Source organism: Benincasa hispida, chromosome 9 (assembly GCF_027475165.1).
Source record: "Benincasa hispida cultivar pf3 chromosome 9, pf3_genome.v1.1, whole genome shotgun sequence".
In the NCBI taxonomy this organism is placed as follows: domain Eukaryota; kingdom Viridiplantae; phylum Streptophyta; class Magnoliopsida; order Cucurbitales; family Cucurbitaceae; genus Benincasa; species Benincasa hispida.
This window is the reverse complement of record NC_143486.1, coordinates 41,162,449-41,172,957: the sequence shown is the minus strand read 5'-3', so window position 1 is coordinate 41,172,957 and position 10,509 is coordinate 41,162,449. Positions and strand designations below refer to the sequence as shown.

Genomic DNA, 10,509 nt, shown 5'->3' with positions numbered 1-10,509 from the left:
AACGGAAGTCTAAATCCTTTCAAAAGTTTAAAGTGTTCAAGGCTGAAATTGAAAATACATTAGATAAACAGATTAAAACACTTCGATCGAATCGAGGTGGAGATTTTAGGACTCGGCATTCTAGGACGATTTGACAGAACATGGAATTGTTTTCCAACTCTCAGTGCTGGGTACACCTCAGTAGAATAGTGTAGCATGGAGAAGAAATAGGACCTTGTTAGACACGGTACACTCGATGATGATTACGCTTCCTTACCGAACTCATTTTAAGGTTTTGCAGTATATATACTCAACTGTGTTCCCTCCAAGAGTGTTGTAAGAACACCTCTGGAGTTGTGGAATGGGCATAAAGCTGATTAACGTCACTTCCGCATTTGGGGTTGCCCTGCACATGTGCTTGAGGCTAATCCCAAGAAGTTGGAACCACGGTCGAGGTTATGCCTCTTCGTAGGCTACCCCAAAGGTACACGAGGGAGTTATTTTTATGATTCGATAGAAAATAGGGTGTTTTTCTCAATAAACGCTACTTTCCTGGATGAGGATCATATAAGGGAGCATAGTCCATGAAGCAAAGTCGTGTTGCGTGAGCTTTCCAATGAAACTACTGAAACTTCAACAAGAGTTGTTGAAAAGCCTGCTACATCAGTAAGAGTTGTTGATAAGAGTTCATCCAGTAGGTCGGTTCCACCTCAAGAGTTGAGGGAACCTCGACGTAGTGGGAAGGTTGCGAACCCAACCGTTCGCTATCTAGGTTTCATGAAAATCCTTGCTATGGTAACAGATGGCCGACGTTGAGGATCCGTTGTCTTATAAGAAGACAATGGAGGATGTTGACTGGGATGAATGGGTCAAGGCCATGGATCTCAAGATGGAGTCGATGTACTTCAACTTAGTTTGCAATCTTATAGATTAGCCTGATGAGGTTTGCCCTATAGGTTGTAAATGGATCTACGAGCGTAAACAGGGTACTGATGGGAAGGTACAGACCTTCAAGGCTTAACTTGTGGCAAATGGTTATACCCAGGTACATGGAGTCGACTATGAGGTGACTTTCTCGCCTGTTGCCATGTTAAAGTCGATCCATATCCTCCTGTCCATTGCAGCTTATATAATTATGAGATCTTGCAAATGGACGTCAAGACGGCCTTTCTGAATGGTAATCTTGAGGTGACCATTTACATAGTGCATCTCGAGGGATTCATTGCCCAAGGTCAAGAGTAAAAGGTTGACAAACTGAATCGGTCAATTTATAGACTAAAACAGGCGTCTCGATCTTGGAACATACGGTTTAATGCCGCGATCAAGTCGTATGGCTTTGATCAAAACATTGATGAACCTTATGTCTACAAGAAGATCATCAACGCTTCAGTAGTCTTCTTAGTGTTGTACATAGACGATATCCTACTCATTGGGAATGATGTAGGTCTATTGACTACAGTTAAGAACTGGCTAGCGACCCAATTCCAAATTAAATATTTGGAAGAGGCTCAGTTTGTTCTAAATGTTGCTCAAGTACTCGATGCAGGACTCCAGGAAGGGCCTACTATTGTTCAGGCATGGAGTCACTTTGTCTAAGGACATGTGTCTTAAGACACTTCAAAAGGTTGAGAAAATGAGACAGATCAGTTTAACCTAGGCGTTGATGACCCAGTTTATGAAGGCTCTCACGACTACAGTGTTTGAAGGTCACCTACGGAGCATGGGTCTACAGGATCGGCCGCGACTGGACTAGGGCAAGTGGGAGATTTTCTTGTACTGGGCTTTTATGCCCTAATTTATTGTTTTGTACTGGTGTATTGTACACCCCACTTCGCTTTAGGACAAGTGGGAAATTGTTGGGGTTGATGCCCTAAAGTCTCATGTCTTGTAGTTTGTAAACAATTTGTACGAACGCTTGTGTTGTTAATATATGTTTACTTCACATCTTGTATTTTTGCTCAATTGCTTGTTTTATTTGCTTTACCACAAACCAATAAACATAAAATCCTTGGTTATCTGTATGTGACTCAAGTGTGTATGTGGTGTCATATAAGTGGATCATGTCTTGAGTGATAACCAAAATGGTCTGTAGTATATGGATATAGAAGTGAAACTTATCCTGGTAACGCTACGGATTTGGCCCACTTTATGGAATGGTCACAAGTATTGTGACTTGTCACAGATGGTCTGATCCTGATCATTCGTGCTGGGGACAGCGAGCGGGGGCCTCCTATACAAAGAGTTTGTATAAGACCTGACCACGAAGTGTTAACGTCTCGTTATATAACACCGTTTATATGACCATAGGTAACATGACCTCAATCCTGAGTGAGTTGGAAGTCTTGCCATTGAGGGCGGTCCTTTGATTTGTATAGGTACGAGTGGCCAGGTTGCTGATTCAAACCTACCATTTTGGGGATTCATCTGAGTTGGGAGCTAGAAACTCAGCTACACAAGATGGAATTCACTCATTCCCTAAGGTAGGGGTAAGTAGATAGATAGCTCCCTTAAGGACTGATTCCTGGGCTTGAATGATGTGGCGCTACACGTATTCTCTTGGCCTGAGAGGTGTTCACACATAGTTGGACTATGTTTTATTGTTCATTAGAGGAATCAATGGTACTTAAGAAGTGAGATGTAACTATTGGGGCAAAATGGTAATTTGGTAGAGCTGTATTTACGAGCATCTGTGAAGGGTCATCGTACTCATGATTGGTTATATCCGATGACACAGAAATATATCTGTGGTAAGAAGAGTTCAGCTGTTGGTCTTTAGTGGAATGCCTGATAGTTAACGAATGGTTGATCTCATAGTTAAAGAGTTTAGTCAGCTATTCACGGATCGTTGGAGCTTTGAGCCACAGGTCCATTAGGTCTCCTGGGTAGCTTGGATAAATTCGAGAACCAGTGTTTGGGTTAATTTGAAATGTTCAAATTGACAAGAGGAAGTTCGATTATATATGATATAATTGGACTGGTTAATTATATATGATATAATTGAAATAGTTAATTATATATGATATAATTGGCTAAATGTATGAGATACATTATTTTGGAGGAAATTAGATATAAATATGATTTATATTAAGTAGAGGAGAAAATACTATAGTAGATATGTGATATCAAACTATAGGATAAAAATATAATATGATTATATTTATTATTAATTAATTGGTTAATTATATGATAATTAATCCAAAAATCACGTTTGGACATGGGTTAGTGAGAATGAGTCGGTTATTGTAACCGATGAAACAAAAAATAAAATTGTTTCATTTTGAATCGAGAGTTTCGTCAATCGTTCAAAAGAAAAAGTGAAGCACGCATTGGTGAAAAGAAAACGATCGCTTAAGTAAATTGAGAGCCTATGCGATAGTCGCTCTTCGTCTAGACGATCATCCATCTCGCGCCTAAATTATCGCACACTAGTTCCTACATGATCGCATAGCTTCTCTAAATGATTATAGTGTATGTCGTGTTAGCTAAACGATCGTATACCATTTCCTAAACGATCATTCAGTAAAACTTACACGATCGTGTAGCTTCTCCTAAACAATAAGCATTGTGCTATGCGATAGCGTCTTTCCCCCCTCCCCCCCTCCACTTGCTTATCGCCTATATGATCCGTGTTTCCTCCTTCCTCTACCAAATTCACCAAAGACCACGCTTTGGGTTCTGACTCCGAGAATACCCGGGGCTCTTTTCTAGTGGTGTCGTCCCCGTGGCATTCGTTTCGTGCAGTTGTTCATGCTGCTGTTGTTGACGCTGTTGCTGGGCATTGGTAGATCGCGTGGAGGGTTCTACTACGTTGAGTTTCGAAGATTGAAGATTATCTTCAACTGGTATGGCACTCTCTCCCTTAGGATATCTTGTTTATAGCATGTCGATAATTAGTGTTTGTTTGCATAACTGTTTGTATTTCAGTCATTGTGAGATCGGAGCGATCCGAACATGCTCATGGAACTCTTATGTAAGAGCTTCTTGGGCTAAGATTGATATACATCTGATTCAACTAAAGATTGGAAATTGACTAGATAATCCAAGGCCTATATGCCACTCTGATGGGTGATTCTAACCTCTTTTGCTAGAGTGTCAGCTAATTTATTACACAAACGATTTATATAGGTAAATGAAATGGATCTAAACTCCTTTTTCAGCATCTTAATTTCTTCGATGTTTCTTCCAATTTTGTTTAAAGCTAATTGATCATTATTTATGAGATTCACAGCCAGTTGACAATCAATTTTGACTCGAATAAATGGAAGGCACAGTGAATTAGTTAACTTTAAACCGTTGATTGTCACAATGAGTTCAATAATCGGAGGAGTAAATTTCATGTTAAGATTTTTTTAGAGTAATGCAATAATGGAACCGTCGTTGCTTCGAATAAGTGCTCCCAGACATAGACATATAGAATCAATTATGTTTTTAAATAATTTTCTAATAAAATATTTTTGGGTTTTATGTCCTAAAACTCGTAGTTTGTAAACATTAGAACTTATTCTGAGAATTTAATAAAGTTGTTATTGAATATATTGGTTTTTAGAAATCCAATAAACCTAAGTCCCTTAACTGTTATATGAGTACTTGAATTTTATGTGGAGACATACAAGTGGATCAGGTTCGAGTAAATAGTCAAAATGATCTATAGTATAAGGTTGAGTACCTTATTCTGGTAACACTATTAGATGCGGCCTACTCTATAGTTGTTACAAAGAGTTATAAAGTGCTACAAACGAAGTGATCCTAATTCATTCATGTTAGGACATGAGGAGTGGGGGTACCCTGTGCAAAGAGTTTTGTGCAAGATCGGACCACGAAACTAGTCACTCTTACTTTATAACACTGTTTACTGTTTAAGACTGACTATTTCAAAGCGATGACCTAGGTAACTTGACCTTAATCCTAAGCTAACTATGAACTCCTGTTTGTTCGGGATTATCATTTGATCTGCAAATAATGAGAGTAAACCAATTGCCTCTGCTCAATAAGCTTACCATTTTGAAGATAAGACCGGATGAATAGCTGAGAACATAGGGTGCAAGAGGGAATTCACTCCTACCCGATTAAGGTTAGTAAAGAGGTTGTTCCCTTCAAGTGCTGATTCTAGGTCTTGAACAAGAGGCATCACCCTCTCATTGGCCTGAGAGGGATTCGATTTGTTGATTGGATCACAAATCAATTGTTCATTAGAGGATCAGTGGGACTTAAGGAATAAGAGGTAATTTCGGGGGTAAAACAGAAATTTCACCCAGCCGTTGTTACGAGTAATCTGTGAAGGGTTAACTTACTAATCATGGTTATATCGAGTGGACATAATATATCTACAGTGAGGGGAGTTCAGCTATGGGCTTTAGTGGAATCACCCATTAGTTAACGAATAGGGGTTAGATCGATCTAACAAATTTGGCAGATTAATGTCGGATCGTTGGAGCCCATGCTTAGGTCCATGAGGTCCCCCTACTAGCTCGTAAATGGATTAGCTCTAGAATAGCGTGATAAGTTAATTTGAAGTATTCAAATTAGAATTAAATGAAATTGGAGAAATAATATTTAAATATAATTTAAATATTTGAAGATTGAATTGTGTTAAAAATTAATTTAATATTTGATATTAAATTAATTAGAATTATTTAAATTATTTAAATAATTATTTATTAATTTTATTAAGAAAATTAATTATGAAATTAATTTTATAAAATTAATAATATTTTCAGTTTTATTAAACAAAATTGATTTATGAAATCAATTTTGATAAAATTGAAAGAGTAAAGAAAAATACAAAAGTTGAAAAATGGATTTTCCATTGTCTTCTTCCTACTAGCTCACAAACAACCCACCTTACACTCTTCATTAAACTCTAAGCATGAGTTGCATCTCATGTAGCAAATCTCTTTGCATGAATGTCTGCAATATATTGAAGAGATTGGAGTGTTTTAAAGGTAATGCAATCCCACAATTTTTCTAAAAAATTCATGAGAGAAGAAGGTTGTTCTTCTGTTGGGTTGCTGCTGTGAGCTTCTCCAAATTCCCTTAATCCCATACTTAATCTTGAGCACCAAGAGGATAGTAGAGAAGACCTTGGGGTGGTCCACTACAAGATTCAATGGAGATTTGCAACTGGTTCAAAGCTTAGAGGAAGTTCTTTTATTTATGTTGAAGTATGTTTTTTTTTTTTTTTGCCAAAATTAATGGATTAAAGTACTTATGGATCCTGATTTCTTCCGCTGCGCATTGGTACCTTCCAACAAATATGTTAGTGTTAATATTCTTGTATAATTAAATATCATATATAATAAATATTATTTTTTTAGGGTTGCCCTAAAAAGGCTCAAAGCCCTCAGGTGGGGCCCGAGCCCCAAAGGAAATTGAGATTGCATTAAGGGGCGTGTGTTCCGAAAGGAGAAAATTAGACCTCGAGTTCTAGGTCAACCAATCGAGTTCAAGAAATTATTCTAAAAAAAAGAAAAATAATCGACTCAAGCTTGACGTTGGGGCTTTACAACCTTAATGGCTACAACCATCCTAATACTGCCTATATTACACATAACCTCAAGCAAGTGTCAGACAGTGGCGGTGCCAGGAATTCCATATAGCGGGGCATTATATGTACAATCTAAAAAAAAAAAAAAAAAAATCTATAAATGAACGTAAAAAAAGTGTTCATAACTTCATAAATTAACTAACTTAATACATTACAATTTCCATCTACGAGTTTTCATATTTTGAAATTGATCCAACTTCAATATCTAACTTATCAAATAAATTCTTTTCAATCATTACTACAAAACTGAGCTTGAATGTTGGTTTAAAACTGATATTATAGGAGTACAATATCGGTTGAAAACCAACATTGCAGATCGTGCTATGAAATGTCTTTAATGTCGGTTTAAAACCAATATTATAGGTAACCAAGATTTCAATGCCGATTATCTTCAATGTCAGTTTTCAATCGCCATTGAATACTATCTTCATTGTCGATTTTCAACCGACATTGAACATCATCTTTAATGTTGGTTTTCACTTACTTTTTATTGACAACTGTTCATTATTAAATGTCTATAAGTGTTTTATTATTGAAAAAAAATTTGCTTACACACATGCAGATCAATAATATCTCTTTGTTACTTGTACATTACACAAAATAAAATTCTAATTACTTTCACAAAACCCCAATAAGTCATAAAAAAGAAATTGGATGCTAATTTAACTCCAAAACCAAGATAAAATACATTTTTCATCCGAATCAACTCCATAATGTTTAGACAACAAATCCCTACGTATCGACCATAAATTATACATATATATTATATGTTAAACAAGTACAATATACATGCTAAGTTGCACATAATAATAGAATTCTAAATAAATGAACTACAAAATGGTTAAAATGACTAAAAATAAATTGAAGATAAATGAGGTGTGTCCCAACGATGCCTTCAACGATGTCAATTTTTGGAACCTAAGGACTATTCTCCCACCTATAAAATAGATAAAACGACAATTTGAACAAATAAGTAAAACATATCATATAATATTACCCTCGGTGAACAATAATAAAAAAACTAGTGACCCAAACAAAACAACCTTAGTTTAATTCAATTTCTTGGCCTAATCAATTTAGATTAAAAATAATGAATAAAATGCCACAAGATTTGAGAATCAACAAATTAGTCAAGAATGAGTAATCAAGAAATTACCATTTATACAAACAATACCTTATCAGTTATAAACGACCTTGAATGCTAAAAGCTCACAACAATGCAACACCGAAAAATAACTCTAGATATCCTCTAATACTCTAGATGTCGAAGCTCAGATGCAATGAATTGAAGAGGACTGCTTAAATAGGTATCATTTCAAAGGTTCATTACATTTAAACTACAAAACAGAAATCAGAGTGGATTCACTTTAAATGATAATGCTCAATTCAACACATAAAAATTTAACTATCCTTTGAGATTATAAATGTTGAATGCAAGGAATCGAAGAAAATTGCTTAAATAGGAAACAAATCAAAGGCACTTCACATATAAACATATAAAAAAATCAAAAAATTAAAACCTAATTTAGTGGAAGCACTTGACATTAGTAGCCAAAAGCAATTATGAATAAGCAAGTACTTGCTAAATTCTATTTTCAACAAAAAAGAATCAAAGTCAATCTACTATACAGAACTAAGTAATAGATGAACTTCAACTCAGTAATCTCATTATAAGATACAAAGTCCCGATATCTTTTGACAGATCATATAAGTTCAATAGAGACAATTCATATAAGTCGAATAAGTGAGTAGATACAGCTCGATAACACCATAATTATGAAAGATTCAAAGTCCTCAACCTAATGAAAATATCGCCCCTTATTCCAACTAGTGAGACTTTATAGTCATGTAATAGCAAGCTAGGAAACATGTACTTCAGATGGTAACTACTTCTAATTACATTAAGAAACTTTAAGGTTAAAAGAACCAAAGTGAAACTCATAAAACCATACATTTTATACCTTTTAAACCACAAAGATTATAGGAAATACTTACCACTTACATTTATGTATTTCGAATTGAGAAAAATATTCCTTGTCAATATGTATCCATTGGTTGTAGCCTTTTCTCTGCAATCGACAATTGATCTAATTTCAATTCTCTGGTACAAGTGAATAAGACAAGCAGGAAAATAAGTCACAAGAAAGTTATTTGATCAATTGAGATAATGAAAATAGTAATTAATGGTATCCTTAATTAATTGGTTCAAAAGCAAGTTAGGGAACCCATGAAACCACAGTAAAAAAAACAATAACACTTCCATAAAACTACAGTAAAGAAACATCAGATCCTCTTTGGAGATACTCTTTGAGTATAACCATCAATTTTAGCCATTAGCAAGATAAACAAAACAATCCTTCATGAATCGAATAGCTGAAATAATCACAAAAGAAAAAAAATCATCAACTACTAGAGACAGCTAACCCATAATGCATTAATAACCCATGTGAGATGACTCTATTCGATATCTAAGTAGTACAAAAAAAAAAAATACCCAACAAGCCACAAAAAAACATGAGTAATATGTTTCACAACATGATCTAGTTTTCTTAATTTGTTTTTTAAATGGGTGTATTGGGGTGTATTTCATGATCATTAAGTACCAAAGCATCTAATATAAGTTACAAGTTCAGAGAAGGAAAAATAAAAATAGAATGCTTCAAAGTACCAATTTTTAAATTGAGTCCATAGATTAATTAATTCCAAGAGATACCTCAGCTCATGAATGAAGCATCCGACGAACATCTTTTCGAACATTATCTCAGACGGTAGGAAATCGGGCAATAAAAAAGAATAGCAGTTTATTAAACTGAGTTCAATATGAATTCAGAAGACAAAAGCACTAAAACTAATAGCATATAAGTCATACTTGATCATTCCACCTTTTATTGTCCAAGGATCTTGCCATGTTTCGAAAAGATCTTGAATAAGTTCTTGTATATGACTTGAGCACTGATGAAGTTCAATTGGAAAGAACAACAAAGCAAAACAAACATACAAGTAAATCGAAATCCATCCATTCAATATAAGAAATAAGAGCTAAATAAACTCTTGGCCAAGAATTTTAGATGCCAAACTATTTATAAATTTATTGCCACTTAAAATAGCTATAAAGTGAGAAAGATTAGGATGCTAAATAGTTTTAAATTATAAAAGAATCTATATTCTAATCTAAAAACTAGATTAGGATACTAAACAATTTTGTAAAAAAGCATATTAGGATACTAGATTGGCTATATTGTATGTACGTACACTACAAGAAAATTGAGCTATTTCGATAATCTTTTATCGGAGGCTATAAAAAACATTCGAAAAAGATGTACATTTATTGAAGGTATTGGAAAAACCTTTGAGAAATATGTACTTTTTATTTAAGGTTAATAAAAACCTTTGAAAAAGATATATATTTATTGGAGGTTTTGAAAAAACTTTTGAGAAATATGTATTTTTTATCGAAGGGTAATAAAAACCTTTGAGAAAGATGTATACATTTATCGGAAGTTTTGATAAGTCCTTTGAAAAATATGCACCTTTTATTGAAGGTTAATAAAAACCTTTGAGAAAGATATACATTTATTGAAGGTATTGGAAAAACCTTTGAGAAATATGTACTTTTTATTGAAGATTAATAAAAATCTTTGAAAAAGATATATATTTATTGGAGGTTTTTTCAAAACCTTTGAGAAATATGTAGTTTTTATCGAAGAGTAATAAAAACATTTGAGGAAGACATACATTTATCGGAGGCTTTGATAAGTCCTTTGAAAAATATGCACTTTTTATTGAAGGTTAATAAAAACCTTTGAGAAAGATATACATTTATTGAAGATATTGGAAAAACCTTTGAAAAATATGTACTTTTTATTGAATATTAATAAAAACACTTTTGAGAAATATAACAATGTTATCATTTATCAAAGGATTTCAGAAAACCATTGAAAAATTTATTCTTAATAAAATTATTAAAGATGAGATTTATTTTCATA

The 10,509-nt window shown here is 34.2% G+C and overlaps 1 long non-coding RNA gene across 1 annotated transcript; it reads right to left on the bottom strand.

The window, feature by feature from the left end:
• Positions 1-7,322: 7,322 nt before the first annotated feature.
• On the bottom strand, positions 7,323-9,467 carry LOC150033814 (uncharacterized). Its single transcript, XR_016531936.1, has 3 exons — positions 9,237-9,467; positions 8,526-8,592; positions 7,323-7,460 (listed from the first exon to the last, which is right to left on the bottom strand). It is a non-coding gene; the product is annotated as an uncharacterized LOC150033814 (long non-coding RNA).
• Between the last annotated feature and the right edge of the window lie 1,042 nt (positions 9,468-10,509).